Raw genomic sequence first — 14,864 nt, 5'->3', positions numbered from 1 at the left:
TGTCAGCTGATTAGGATTTGTTGTGTCCCAACAAGGTCAAATGGAATTAGAAAGAAAATGCAGTGTGTCCGGTGTGTGTTTCAAATAACTGCATCATTTATGGAAACAGGACAAACGAATGGGGAAATTTTAAAGCAAATACTGACTGTCAGCTTCAAGATTCAAGGCACAAGAAGCCATTGCTTCTATGTTATGCCCAGAGAGAGAGAGAATAGTTGCTGGGGGCATTTTGAATTCTGCTGATTCTATCTATCATGCTTTGCTTCCACTCTCACGTTGGGGCAATTAAAAAGTGATGTCTGCTTTTCAGAGGCCCCAAGCACGGAATAAGTCAAGGCATGGAAATGCCACATTCTACTTTTAGCACTCTTCTAAGGCTCTTATAAGAGGTTTAGAGCCACGTTCTATGATAGCAACTGCTGAAGTGCTCCATTGTGAATCAATCTCTTAGGATGTGGAAAGAAAAATCTCACTTCCAGAAGCAGCCACAATATTTCAGGTGTGGATGACTCTGGCCATGGCCACACCTCTGTGGATAAAACTACAAGGCTTCTACCAGGATTTCTGTTGGTCTTGCAAATCTGTCATGTTCTTCCTTTCACAGACCCACCCCCTGCCGTGTTAGTAGGCCTGCATATAGGGTGTTTGTTTTTTTTTAATGTTTATTTATTTATTTATTTTGAGAGAGAGAGACCACAAGCAGGGGAGAGGGGCAGAGGGAGAGAGAATCCCAAGCAGGCTCCATGTTCAACACGGAGCCTGATATGGGGTTTGATCTGCCGACCCTGAGATCGTGACCTGAGCCGAAATTGAGAGTTGGACACTTAACCGACGGAGCCCCTCAGGCTTCCCCCTGCAGATAGGTTTTAAGCATTGCAGAAACGGCTTTAAATGTGGTCTAAGAGCTTTGAGGGAAGGTATGTTTCTGTTACATGACCTGCATAGGATCTAGAGTATTATGGATGCTTAATGAACAGCCTCAACAGCTATTATTTCCTGACCCAGAGCTGGAGGGCTATTCTGAGGCCAGACCTTCAGACAAGGCAATCTCCAAGTCTCTTCCCAGGCTAAATAATAGGCCAGAAAGCATTAACATTATCATGTCTCATGACTCAAAACATCCAAATGTATATTATTTAAAAGACAAATTTAGACGCTTGATATGAAAGTTGAAATAAATGTGGAGTTTGGGGGATATGAAAGTGAAATGTTTAAAAATTCAATATTGAGGGGAATTATATTACAGTAAATACTCTAAGGAACTGAGGATTCATTATTTCCCAGTATTTGGACAGTAACATTGCTGAATATCAGATATGCAGTAAAGAAATTAGTTTAGGGGCGCCCAGGTGGCTCAGTCTATTAGGCATCCGACTTTGGCTCAGGTCATGATCTCACGGTTCATGAGTTCAAGCCCCACATCGGACTCTGTGCTGACAACTCAAGAGCCTGGAGCCTTCTTCAGATTCTGTGTCTCCCTCTCTCTGCCCCTCCCTCGCTTGCACTCTGTCTCTCTCTTGAAGATAAATAAACATGAAAGAAGAAAGAAAAAGAAAGAAAGAAAGAAAGAAAGAAAGAAAGAAAGAAAGAAAGAAAGAAAGAAAGAAAGAAAGAAAATGAGTTTATATCAGTAGCCAGGGATTATCTTTGTGGAAAATCCTTGTAGGTTTTTTTTTTTTTTTTTTTTTAACAGCAGTTCACAACTGGATAGAATGGAGAAAAAACACTAAAATAATGACTTACACTTGTGTTACCCGTTTTCAAGGTGCTTTCACACGTTTTGGCACACTGGATGGTCCCATTACTCCTGTTGGCTTGCAGGGAAGATGCGGTTAGCAGTCTCATCCATCTCCTTTAGGAAGGATGGAACGGGAACCCGGCCGAGCTGCACGGGAAGGGTCAACCACACAGTGTGGGCAGGTTCAAGGGCATGACCCTGACTAGGGACACCTGCGTTTAGTCACAGCAAAGGCTTTTATTAGGGGATGCATGCTGGGTGAGACCCTGAGCCGCATCTCTGTCCTGAGAATTTTTAGTTAGCTATTTAATGGGTTTAATTTCCTAATTTAGTGTTTCCTAACCTTAAGATCTATCTTTCCATGTGGTTGAAAGTTAACATGCACACTGGAGGTAGCATAATAATTCTCCAGTATTGAGAAGACGATTATCCGAAATATTTTTATCTTTCTGTGCTTCAGAAGGTCCTTTGGAATTGTGCAGACACTCAGGAAGATTATTATTTTTGAAAGCAAATTATGAGTACCTTTGAATATGTAGGCATGGCAGCTCACGGAGGTTCCAATTAATAAAATTTGGTGAAATCATTTTTTTTCTGTACTTTTCAAGTCCCTTTCAGGAGAGCCGTGGCTTATCCATCCTGTTCCAGGGAGGCTCATCTCCTCAAAAGGCACAAAAACGGCTCCCTGGATGCCACATGATGCCTTTGGAGAGAGGCTCCCACCTCCACCTTCCAAGGGGAGGTGGAGACCAGAGAGCAGTATTTTGTTTTTAATGTTTTTGTTTTTGTTTTGAGAGAGAGAGAGAGAAAGAGTGAGCAGGGGAGGGACAGAGAGAGAGGGAGACACGGAATCCGAAGCAGGCTCCAGGCTCTGACCTGTCAGCACAGAGCCCGACATAGGGCTTGAACTCACAAACCATGAGATCATGACCTGAGCCAAAGTCGGATGCTCAACCGACTGAGCCACCCAGGTGCCCCCAGAGAGCATATTTCTAGTTCTCACAGGTCAATCCGTACCTGTCTATCTGAATCAGCAGGCGGGCGGGCTTGGACAAACATTCATGCATACAAACACATACCTCCCAGGCTTCCAATGCCTACATAAGGAGTAGAGACCTTCTTCAGTTATAGGAAACTATTCATCATGTTTCCATTTAGTCTCTTCAAAGATACCTCCTGATCCACATCCTTTTAATCCAATTTCCAGCTTCATTCCCTACCTGCCAGCCAAAGAGTTATTTGTACAGGCAGCTTCCTCCCTTCCTCACCCTGTCCCGGCCAGCGGCATGAAGATGATGCCTGTGGTCCTTTAATGAAATCCCCACCCCTGGAGCTGGGCTCACCTGAGGATTCATTAGCCCGGTTCAGCAGTGACAGGCTTGACCACTGGTCAGGAACGACAGAAATACTTGCTCCACAGCCCCATCCAGCCCTAGCCTGGACGGCCATTGCCTTGGATGGCTTTGCAACATGCCCGTTGCAAGGCTTGGCCCTAGGAATGGCACAAACAGACACACACACACTCTGCCACACGCAGACACCTACACCCTGCGCAGGGATGCCAGATGACAGAACAGAAAAGGACTCTTTCATCCGGCAGCCTTCTGATTCCAGAGGAGCGTCTCTGAGCCACGACCTGCTGTTTCCCTGGTGACTGAGGCTTCCAAATAAACAGGATTCTGCTCAGACAGGCCAGTAGTCCATTCGGCTCAGCCATTTGCCCCAAGACAAACCACGTTAAAATAACACCCAGGATAGCTGCCGTCTGTCGTCTCTGCCTCCCTTCCCTGCTGGCCAATAGCTCTGCCTGCTGCTGGCTGTCCAGAGTTGGGGGCACTTAGAGCTCTGTGTATGTCCCTGTGGGTGGGGTCAGTGCGGGCTGTAGTCTACAGGCAGGTCCCCTCTGCTGATAAACAAGGTCAGAGAGAGACCCAGAGGCTGGCATTCTCAGCTCCCCAGCCTGCCTCCCTGCTTCCCACACGACCCTGCGGGACTGGTAGCCGGCTCTGTGGCATGGTGTCTGGAGGCAGACCAGCAACCTGATGTGCATGCCACGGCCCGTCCCCTCTCCCCACACAGAGCTGCAGTAACCGAGAAGTTCAGAGAGCCGGCGTGGGGCTGCTGGGAAAGCAGCCGCAGCACAGTGACAGTGACACGGAGCAGACGACACCCAGTGGATTTCCGTGTTGCCCTTGGACGAAGAGGCACAGTCCTCAGCCTACAAAGGTTTTGAGGTAAGAATCTGAGTCTCCGTTTCGGGGAGGAAAGAGCAGGTTGTGTGCAGAGCTGAGGGCGTGCGTATGTGTGTGTGTCCAAGTGCAAGGATAATATTACATGGAGAGGGGGGGAAAAAAACGGGAAGACTGAAGGCAGTGGGATGTTTTAAGCAGATACCACTGGAACCAGTTCCCCGGCAAGTGGATCCCCAGAAGCTCGCCTCTGGCTGGGTTTAATCCGTGGTGCCGGCCGCTCTGGGGAGAGGCATCGCCCGTGGCACAGGCATGTAAAAATAGCACCTAGACTTCAGAGACTGTAAAAACGATCCTGCACCATGCTGCCCCAGCACCTTTATTCCTCCACTGCCGGGCCGACGAGAACTGGAGGGGGCAGAATGTCCTCATTTACTGAAGCGCTGGATACAGCCCCTTCGTTTCCACAGAAGCCAAAATCGGTAGCTTTAGTTAAGTCTGGAGGGCGTGAGCCTGCTGTGTCACACTCACCCTCTTGGGGAACCTGGACATTCAGCTGCCTCGGGAAGGCTGTTCACTGAGCACCTCAAACTTTATCCTAATTTTGATACAAAAGTCAGGCTGAAATACAGGATTAGCTGAATGTGATAGGATAGGCGGCTATTCGGATGGCCCCGTGGCTCACCTGGACTATTCCTTACCTTCCTTCTGATCTTTGAATATCACACGCTCATCTCAGTGCCCCTGCAGACTGGCACTGGAGGAGAAGGTGCGGGAATGGCTAGCCACATCCACGTCACTATTACATGCCCAAAGTGTGCAAGACTTCTAAAGAACAGTTGAAAAATTCAGACCTCCAGGTCTGGGGGAGAATTTAGGCATCAAGTGCCCATTTTTCAGAGACCCAAGAGGAACTCACCTTATCTGGGCACTGGGGTCTAAGAGCTCCCTGCGTGACTCAGCAGAATGTAAACATTCAGTGCTTTCTCTAGCTGCTTTAACCACTGTGCCGCCCCCCCCCCCCCCAACCTCCCCACACACTCTTCTGCATTCTTTTTCTGCTTTGGCACTTTCCCTTTCATTCCCTACAGAGATGTGATTGTTTATGATGTAGTTCTGCAAACAGCGGTGGGAGAGGCAAGCATCCGCCACAGGACGACCGGGGCTTTGTGTGAGGCTCAGCCAGCCCTGATGGTGGCAAAGGGTTGAAAAGAAATAAGCCCGGCTTTGCAAAGTGGTGTCCAGTGAAGGGCTGGCCAGCTGTTTACTGGGACTGTCTGGGTGAATGAGTGTGGATTTTGGTGGAGACTGTGATTCACAGTCACAAATTCCCTTTTCCTTTGTTTTCTTTGTGTTGGTCATTGAGGGCTTCTGAGGAAATTCCCCTTTTCAGATTGTATATCTGAAGGCAAGATCATCAAAGGTGCTGCTGAGGGCAGCTGGTGAGCACTGGAGGCTTTCTTCTGTTGACCCTGCCTTTGCTAGTATGAGTAAATGGCTTTGCAGATGAAATACTTAAACAAAGGCCAAACTGATACACAAATAATGAAGGGAGAAAAACAGACTTTCTTGTAAACTCTCTCCCAGATCTGCTGTGCATACATATAGATACGGCTTGCCTGGTTCCGAAAAGGATTTAAGGAAGCGCTATGGGGTTGGTTAAGTGGTTTGACGTCATAGGCCAGTAGCATCAACCACGATGATGATGCTTTCAGTGGTGAGGGTGGACGGCATCTTAGGCTCCACCTACACTAAGTGAAGGGATGCCTGACCCAGGATGGAGAGTGTGCTCGCTCGCCTGGCTCACATGCGTTCTGTGGATGCTAGTAAACCGTGGAGGATCACAGAGCTGCCAGGCCTGCTGGGCCACCCTCTAGGAGTGAGGGACGGTACAGAGTGTAAGGCATTCCCCATCCACCTTATCAAAGGGTGTTGCTTGGCCAATGCAATGCTCCTTGAGTTAAGCTGCTGGAAAAGCAATCTGTCACGGGTGCCGCAGGCATACCCGGTTTTAGGTGAATCTAATGCCTACACGTGAAACGAATTATAGGTGAATGAAGATTTTTTCCCCCCTGTTTTTCACTAATCAACACATGCTCATGGAGTACTGACAAGGGGTCCCATCTCAAGGTACAACTGGATTGAGCCCACTCAGCCACAGAAAAGGGAGGGCACCTACCTGGGGGGGCGGGGGCAGGTAACAGTGAGTGTGGACTGACAGGGTGTCCAACTCAGCTGGGAGGCAGGGTCCAAGGTATGGGAACAAGGGCAAGCATCCAGGCCAGTGGTCTACAGAGAGAGAAGAGGAAGGAAGGGAATATGAAGTGTTTGATTCCTAAATATTCCGAATTAAGAGAGGCAGCCTAATAGATTCTGCAGCGGGGCTCCCTGGGGTTCAGATTCAGACTGTGCCATTTATTAATCCTGTGGCTTTGTGCCTCAGTTTCCGCATCTGTAAAATGGGGTAAGAAAGTACCAACCTTGTTGCTGAAAGGCTCAAATGAGTCATGCTCTTAGTGCCTGGCTTATAGTAACTACTATGTATTTGCTATTAGTGAAAGGTGAGTTCTGAACATGCTGTACACAAGTCCTTTTGTTCCAAAGTCCAAAATGACACTTTATGTTTCCTGTGCCCTTACTATGTGCCGGGTACCCGACTTGGCTTTATGTATCTGATCTTGCTGAATTCTCATAACAATCCTGGGAAGTAGGAATTGAGGCTTGCTGGGCTGGGCCATTTGCCGAAGTTCACGCAGTCACCAAGTGACAGAGCCACATGTCATACCCAGGCTGTGCTCCCACCTGATTTGCCATGTATGTTTTATCGGATCACTGGAGGGGTCCTAAGAGACGTGGAATTTGGTGACAGGAATTCACGACAGGTGATATTTGAAGACCTAGGAAAGTAGGCCAGGATTTGGAAACTCTCCTAAGAAAGGCAGACCCCAGGGGGTGCCTGGGTGGCTCAGTCGGTTAAGCATCTGATTTCAGCTCATGCCATGATCCGTGATCTCATGGTTTGTGGGTTCGAGCCCAACATCAGACTGTGCCAACAGCTCAGAGCCTGGAGCCTGCTTCGGATTGTGTGTGTGTGTGTGTGTGTGTGTGTGTGTGTGTGTCTGCTCCGCCCCCATTCACACTCTATCTCTCTCTCTCAAAAATAAATAAACGTTTTTTAAAAAATTGAAAAAAAGAAAAAAAGAAAGGCAGACCCCAGCTTGGCCCACAGTCAGACTCTCCACTTTGAGGACCTACGGCTTTTGAGACCAGGTCTTCAGGAACAAGACATGAATGCAGTCACGGGGGAACAAGAGGGGCCTCAGGTTTTCCTGAACCAGTCAGCGGATGATGCCCAAGAAGAGAGGAAATGGTGCCTGACAACAGACACAGAGGCAGAGGCACAAGCCTGCTGGGCCAGCACCCCGCTTCAACTCTGCAGGCCTGAGGTCAGAGGTCAGCTTGAGCTCAGCTCGACGTCAAGACTGGGTGACTCCAGTCGTAGAGAGAGAAGGGATGGGCCATCCAGAACTTGGTGTCTGTAAAAGACTCGATCTGCTGGTGCAACCCCTCTAAGGAGAACGTTTAAAATGCGACAGAGATTTGTTTTCTGCATAACTGCTCATGACCTCTGACTTTGTCCAAGGAATGCTAGTGGTGGGGATAGGCGTGAGGAGCAAGCCCTTTTGCACCAGAGCTGTACAGGTGTGGGGGGGGGGACCTCAGACAAGACTCCCCTCTGTCTCTCCAGGACCTGTAGCTTGCAAACAAATGTGCATAATAATCACAGGGGAGCTTGTTTAAAAAAATCAGGTACCCAGGTCCGGCCCATCGAAGTCCCGACTTAGCCAGGTTCCGGAGGGACCCACGATTTTGCATTTCCTGGGTAGGACCCAGGTGATTCCATCTTTGGTCCACAGGGGACAGTTGAGGAAACCCAAGTCTGACCATTGCTCTGGTTCTTTTCCCTTCATTGCTGTGAACGAGAACACAGAGTCATTTGGTCTGAGTCAGGGACAATTGGCCTCTTCCTTGTCATCTCCTCCTTCCTGAATTACCATCTTCCTCGGACTAGCCCTCCACGTGTTGCAACATCCACGACAGTGTCCACACTGCACGCCGAGTTGTTATGTGCCAGGCACAGGGCCAACCCCTTCATGCTATTCCCTCACTCAACCCTCACAACCACCCCATAAGTTAGGTGCAATTATTATCCACCTTTTACAAGTGAGGGGAAAGCCCTCGCTGCTAGGAAGTGGCCGATCTGGGGTATGAACTCTGGACAAGCAGATTACCAGAGCACCATCATGGAACCTCCTATCAGTGGAGTTTTACCTGTTGGTCACTTCAGCCTTCCCTTCTCGCTCTTGGGTGCCTTTCTCTGGTTCACGTTCCTCTCTGGTCCGCTTCCATTCCCAGGCCCTAACTTTCTCAGAAGATGATGTGGACCTGTGCTCCCCTACTTTTTTCTCATTCAATCAATCAGAAAGGGCTGAGGCAATGGGCAGGTGGAAGGCAGGTGTTAGGAGCTGAACTACGTCCTCTCCTTAAATTCACATGTTGAAGTCCTAACCTGCAGAGTATCAGAATGTGACCTTATTTGGAGACGCCTTTACAGAGGATATCAAGTTTAAATGATGTCATTAGGGTGGGCCCTAATGCCAGCATGACTGGCATCCTTATAAAATGGGGAAATTGGGACAGAAAGACATACCTAGAGGGAAGATGGCATGAAGACACAGGGAAAAGAAGGCCATCCACAAGTCGTGGAGAGAGGCCTGGAACAATGCTTCTCCTCCCAGCCCTCGGAAGGAACCAGCCCTGCTGATACCCTGACCTTGGACTTCTGGCCTCCAGAACTGTGAGCCAATACACTTCTGTTGTTTAAGCCGCCAGTCTGTGGTACCTGTTGGGGGAGCCCTGGAAAACTACTATGGTGGGAGCCTAGGTTCACCCCCAGGTCCTGAGTTTGGAGTGATCTAGTTTGAGGCCAACACATCCTACCAAGTTATGACAACTTTCTCGTCTCTTTAACTCAGGAGTCAACTTCTGTTGACTTTAAACAGTGTTCATGGGACTCACAGATAGTCTAAGTCCCAGGAAGGAAGAAGGAATGAGCAGCAAGGATGACGAGGGGAGGAGAGAGGAGGGAAGGGAAAGTAAAGAAATAAAGAGGCAGCCAGATAAAGAGGACAAAGAATGGGGACTGGGAGGGGGGTTACTTGAGGGTCACTAGTGCCTTCACCTCAGGTTCATTCACCTCATTTGTGAGCTACTGCCAGTGTGCCAGGGAGCATGCTAGACACTGGGGCTGTGATACAGCCTGGAACGGACAGTTCCCGCCTTCCTGAAAGCTAGAGGCTAGAGAGGGACACGGACTCAATCACACAGTAATTCTCCTGCGTGTCTCAGGAAAGCATATGCAGTACCGGACCCAGTCACGGGGTCTGGAAAGGTTTTGGTGAGTTCGTGATGCTTGGGTTGAGATGTAGGGGGTGGGCAAGCGTCCACTGGGTGAGGGATGAGTGTTTCAGACGGAGGGAAAATACTGCAAAGGTCACACAGTGTGAGGAAGTGCGGCATTGCCAAGGGGTGGAGGAAAGGCCGGTATGGCTGGAAGAAGGAAGGGAAGAATGAATGTAGGGAAGAAGGGGGACGGGTCAGAGAGCAAGGCCCAGGAGGGGGCCAGACCATGGCAGCTGGGTTGACAGTTTGGGTCCTTCAAGTGAGAACCACAGAAGGCCAGAGAAGGAAGGAATCCTGGATACGGCAAACTCCTTTCAACAAAGGGAATCCTGGGATAGAGACGTCAAAGGCATGCTTTAGCAGTGGGTCTTTCCAAAAGCAAGACATCAGACTTTTTGAGTTCACAAACTTGGGGTTGGCTGCTTCGCCTCTAGGGAATGAAGTTCTAGCCATTGTCGACCCTCAACAGAGCACATTCTAGGTGTTTGTCAAGGCTCCATTGGGAAGGGTCAAACGGGGACAGTTCTGTCCTGTCAACGGTTAATGAGCCAGCTTGGCAGCTCGGACAGGTTGGCCGGGCAGCCCCCCATTTGGCAACACTTGGAGGACACAGGGGGGCCTCGGAATATAACCCATCTGCTTGCTGTACTTTGTCTGAAGGTGCAGGAGCAGGCATGCATTCCAGAGGCAAATTATTCAGTGGGGGCTCTGGAGAATGGCAGAGATTCCGGTTATGAAGGGGAAAGAGGTAAGGGAAGGGAGCCCAAAGAGACCGCTGAGGGCACTAGGGGTGAAAGTGAGCAGAGAAGCACCTGAAAGGAGCAGTGCAAAGGACCTGATGCCAAACGCTGCCTCACTGGTGAGCTCACGGGAGCAGTGGCAAGATGGGCCCGCAGCCGGCAAGTTCCCACTTGGGTGGTGCCTGAGAGCCCCACTACCACACGCACGCCATCTCCATCGCTGGGAAACTTCTCGTCAGTACCAGGTATCGTTGGCGTAATGCACTCAGGAGCCCCCATGTAAAAGTGAACGCAACGCCTTTGCCAGAAGCCCCGCCTGCCACAAAAAGAACTCTCTTCCTTTTTCTTCCTGGAGAGGGGCTGGATCTGGCTAAGCAAGGATGAGTTGTGGGGGCAAGCGGGGCACACTTTGGAAAAGAGAGGGGATTTTCAGGAAGGTGAGTAAGCAGCCCAAGGCCTCTTGGGGAGCAGGATCCCCTGACTCTGCTCCTCTTACCTCTCCCACCCACTCGAGCCCCACTGGCCTCTTTTCTGTTCCTCTGAGGTTCCATGTCCTTACCAGCCTCTTGGACATTGTGACTTCTGTTCCATCCGCCTGGAATGCTCTACCTTGTTCTTTTTTTTTTTTTTTCAATGTTTACTTATTTATTTATTTTGAGAGAGAGAGAGAGAGAGAGAGTGAGTGAGCATGAGCAGGGGAGAGGCAGAGACAGAGGGAGGGAGAGAATCCCAAGCAGGCTCGGCACTGTCATCCCAGAGCCCAACCCAGGGCTCAAACCCGTGAACCGCAATATCATGACTTGAGCCGAAGTCGGATGCTTACCCGACTGAGCCACCAGGTGCCCCAACCCTGTTCTTCACATAGCAGATCTTTTCATCCTTGGGCCTCACCTGTCTCAGCAACTCCCCCAAAGAGGCTTCCTTTCCCGTCTCTATCATGGGACTTGCCCCAGTCTGTATTTATCTTGTCAACTTTTTTAACACTTGCTATTGTCTGGAACGTGAGCCTCACAAGGGCAGGATCTCATCCATCTTGTTTCGTGCTGTATCCCTGGGACAGAGCCTAGCCACAGAGGTGCTCAGTAAATATTGGCCCAATGAATGAATGAGTGACTCACAGAATCTTGGATTGAGAAATCCAAGGCCCAGGACAGAAGTGGGATCTCCCGCTCTCTGCTGCTCCTCACAGTTCTAGAAAAGGGTGCACCACATGTGAAAGCAAAGCTGACAAGTTTGTGTCTAGGGCCTGTGACCCTGACTTAGGGGACCACACCCCTCATGGACCCCAGGCCATATGCCACCTACTCTGGCTTAGCCAGCCTACTCTCAGCTCTTCAGAGAACTCACTTTGGTTGCCTGGAAAAATCCAGCTTAGTGGTTATTATTCATGCTTAGAGATGAATAACTTCTTTTGGCTGATGGGCATCAAAGGGAAACAAGTGATGTCAGGCACCTAGAAGGGAGACATCGATCTGGCGTGTTCCGGCCCTCGCACCCATGGGGGCAGATGGACCAGAGCATCTCTGCCTTTGCCATTGGTCTGATGGGAACACAAGCAGCCTGCGTTGATTAATCAATGTGTGCAAAGTGCTGCACCAATACCTCTGGGGACATAAAGAGCCTCTAGAAAACAAGACTCTTCTTTACTTCCTCAGAATCTCTGTCAGAGTTTAGAAATGGCAACTGTGGGAGAGCGGAGATGAAGGCTCCAGTCATTCCCTGGAGCCCACACAGAGCAAGTCTGCAGCCCAGAGAACATTCCCCTGGTTCAGAGTCACGGGCTGAGTCGGCCCAGGCTTCTTGGCCTTTGGTGATAAGGTGTTTAAGTTGCAGGAGCAAAGGCAAAATCTCCACTCAGTTGGCCAAAAAACCTTGCTGCCATTTTCCCTGGCTGGTCCTGGATGTCTTCGCTGAGGGCTCTGGAAGCAGAGTCCTAACCTCCTTGGAAAGAGAGCTAACATGGAAGCCCAAGACTCTTCTCATTATTTCATTATTTCAGGGTGACAGTCTGTGGTGCATATTGGTAGGGTAGCAAAATGGCCAACAGCATGGACTCTGGCGCAAGACCGGGTATGAATTTTGGCTCTGACCCTCAATAGCTACGTGGCCCTGGCCAGTTTATTGTAAAATAGAGAGAATAGGGGCACCTATTTCCTCAGGTTGTGGCCAGGAGAAGTCCATACTGGGTTCCATTATCAGCACTAGGGGCTGCTCTCTCATAGGGCTGCCCTAAGACTTCAGTGAGACAGTACATGTAAAGCCCCAAAAATGTTTCAGTATGCAACACACAGCACAGTATTTGCCCAATAAAATATTAATTATTGCTACCAACAGGTTTGCAGTCTGGCTAATGCTTTTTTGGAAGCCTTCATAAGAATGTATTTGATGTTAAAAAATGGTCCTGGGGCATGAAGGTGGTCACCTGCTGTCCTGCTGTTCCTCCATCAGCTTTTTTTGTTGCAAGGGGCAATTATCACCCTGTGCTTTCTCAGCACTTAAAAGCCTCAGGTCAGGAAACTAGAACTAGCCGAGAAAGCAACAGACCCCTTACAGAGCTGAAGCATGGAACAGACACAGGCCATTTGTTCAGCAGTTTTAGGCTGAGGGCGTTTCCAACAAACAATTAAAGAAGGAGTCAACCCCAGCAGGCTCCTTCTGCTCAATCCACAAAAGGGCTTTGGGATTCCCACGCACAGACAGGCACGGGGTTTCTCAGGGCACAGACTACTCAGAAATTCTGCTCAAGGGCCCTGGCCTGGGGCTTTGAGCTTAAATCATTTGAAAATCAACTACAGGGATGAAAGGGACAGTCTGCAGGAGGGTGGCCTGCACTGGATCTTGCATTCGGGCTGTCCAGTACTCCGCCCCTCCCTCCGGAGTGACCTTGGGTACAGAACTGGTCCTTTTTAGACTTTGGGTTCCTTCTCTACAAGAGCTGCCTCTGGAGAGTGGCTTGGAGGTTATGCATGGTGTGCAAAGCTCCAGCTGTCTCTCTCCATACCCATTCCTCTGTGGCCCTCTTGACCATCACATAGCTGTGGATATGGAAAAAACCCAGTGGTGATCAATGTTGTAAAGGCTTGCAAATATTTGCTTGCACCAGGTGACCATGAGCGCATCACTTGGCTGCTGGAGCAGCATAGAGAGATGGATTATGGGAAGGGGTCCAGGCCACAGTCTGAAGGAGGGGATGTTGGCAGCCCCCACACTCAGCTCGGCCCATCCTTGCACCACAGGGACCAGGCCGAGATTATGGATTTTTAGCCTGCTGTTCCCCTGGGTCGTCAGACTTCTCACGAAGGCCTGAAGATTGATGGTCTTCCTTAAAAGAGGTGGACCCCTTCCTGACCCACTCTGACCTTCCCCAGATGCCTCCCCACCTCCCACTAAGGCCCGAGGATTTAACACACAGCTGGTTCAGGGTGGATCCAACTGTAGGCAGTGCACATGGGGGGAGAGCGTTTCCAAGGCGATGTCCGAGTTGTCTCTAGTGACCCATTGACCTGACCCTCCCCGCCTTACGCTGCCCCAAAACTGAGCTAAGACTTTGGAGGGCGGATACACCTTAGGATGTCTGGCGGGAGCCTATTATGGTGGGAGGTTCAGATCCCACGCTGGGATGGGCCCTGGGGAAGGTCAGGGGGAGGGTGAGCCAAAGCTGGCTTCATCGCCTCTGTTACCTCCTGGCCTTTCCTTCTTCTACTGGAGAGGCAGTCAGATGCGGGGTGTGGAGGCCCCCGTTTTAGCAATTGTAAAGAACGTCTTGTCGAAAATCTCTCAACATGTCTTGTTGTAGGATGGAAGCATATCCTGAGTTGGCCACTTTAAAGTTTTTTTATACTGGAGATCAAGAGAAAGACCTCTGGTGACTAATTAGGAGTCCTACATTCGCCAGACTATTACAGCCCCAAAGTCAGTGTTTCCCCGGAGTCAAGGTCCCTTTCTCTTCCTGGCCAGTCCCACATCCTGCTGGGCCTGCGTTGGCTACTCATGTTTCTCATTATCTCTCCCCCATCCTCTTTAAAGGCTTCTCACTCCACCCAGGGGTTTTATTTTTAAACTTGCACAGTAATGCTAGGGCTGAACAGGACACACTGCCCACATTCACGGGAAACTGGGCTGCCTGGAAAAGCGGCCCCCTTTTCGGAGACTTCCTTCCTCCCTCTCTCCCTCTGTTCCTTTCATCTTCATTGGGCACCTTCTCCATGAGGGGCTCTGCCAGAGAACACAACAACAAAGCGAAAGATCCGGTTCTGCCCTTGGGGCGCTTACATTCTAACAGGGTAGGGAAGACCGGGGATAGACAGATGGACTATGTAAACACACACCAAATAAGCCAACAAATAAACAAACGAAATAAGTAGAAATTTGTTAAGATCTACTCTATAAAAGGGACATACAAGGCACCGGAACAAGAGAAGCTGTTACAAATTAGGTAGACAGGGAAAGCCTCTCTAAGGTGGTGATGCAGAAGAGAAGACCAAAAGAATGAGGGGCGCCATGCGTGCAAAGAGTAAAGTGAAGAATATTCTTTGTGGAAGGAAGACAATGGGTTAAGGCCCTGAGGTGAACAAGTGCTTGGTGTGTTCTAGAATCCAGCAGAAGGCCAGGATACTTCAAGCATCATGGACAGGGGGAAATGGTCAAAGTGGAGAAGTACGCAAAGAACAGATTATGCAGACATGTGGAATCATGCAGAAAGTTGGGGCTTTTTTTCTGAGGGCAGTGGAAAGT

General features: G+C 49.6%; 1 protein-coding gene across 1 annotated transcript in view; it reads left to right on the top strand.

Annotated features, from left to right (window-relative positions):
* Positions 1-3,437: 3,437 nt before the first annotated feature.
* The window catches only part of FGF1 (fibroblast growth factor 1), a 91,825-nt gene continuing 80,398 nt past the window's right edge, over positions 3,438-14,864 (top strand). The window contains exons 1-2 of the mRNA XM_042938087.1: positions 3,438-3,587; positions 3,818-3,972. The gene's annotated coding sequence lies outside the window, so the exon portion shown is untranslated. The remainder of the gene's footprint in view (positions 3,588-3,817; positions 3,973-14,864) is intronic.

The sequence above is a fragment of the Panthera leo genome, chromosome A1, assembly GCF_018350215.1.
Source record: "Panthera leo isolate Ple1 chromosome A1, P.leo_Ple1_pat1.1, whole genome shotgun sequence".
Taxonomy (NCBI): Eukaryota; Metazoa; Chordata; class Mammalia; order Carnivora; family Felidae; genus Panthera; species Panthera leo.
The sequence above is the reverse complement of the archived record's forward strand: the minus strand, read 5'-3'. Positions and strand labels throughout refer to the sequence as shown.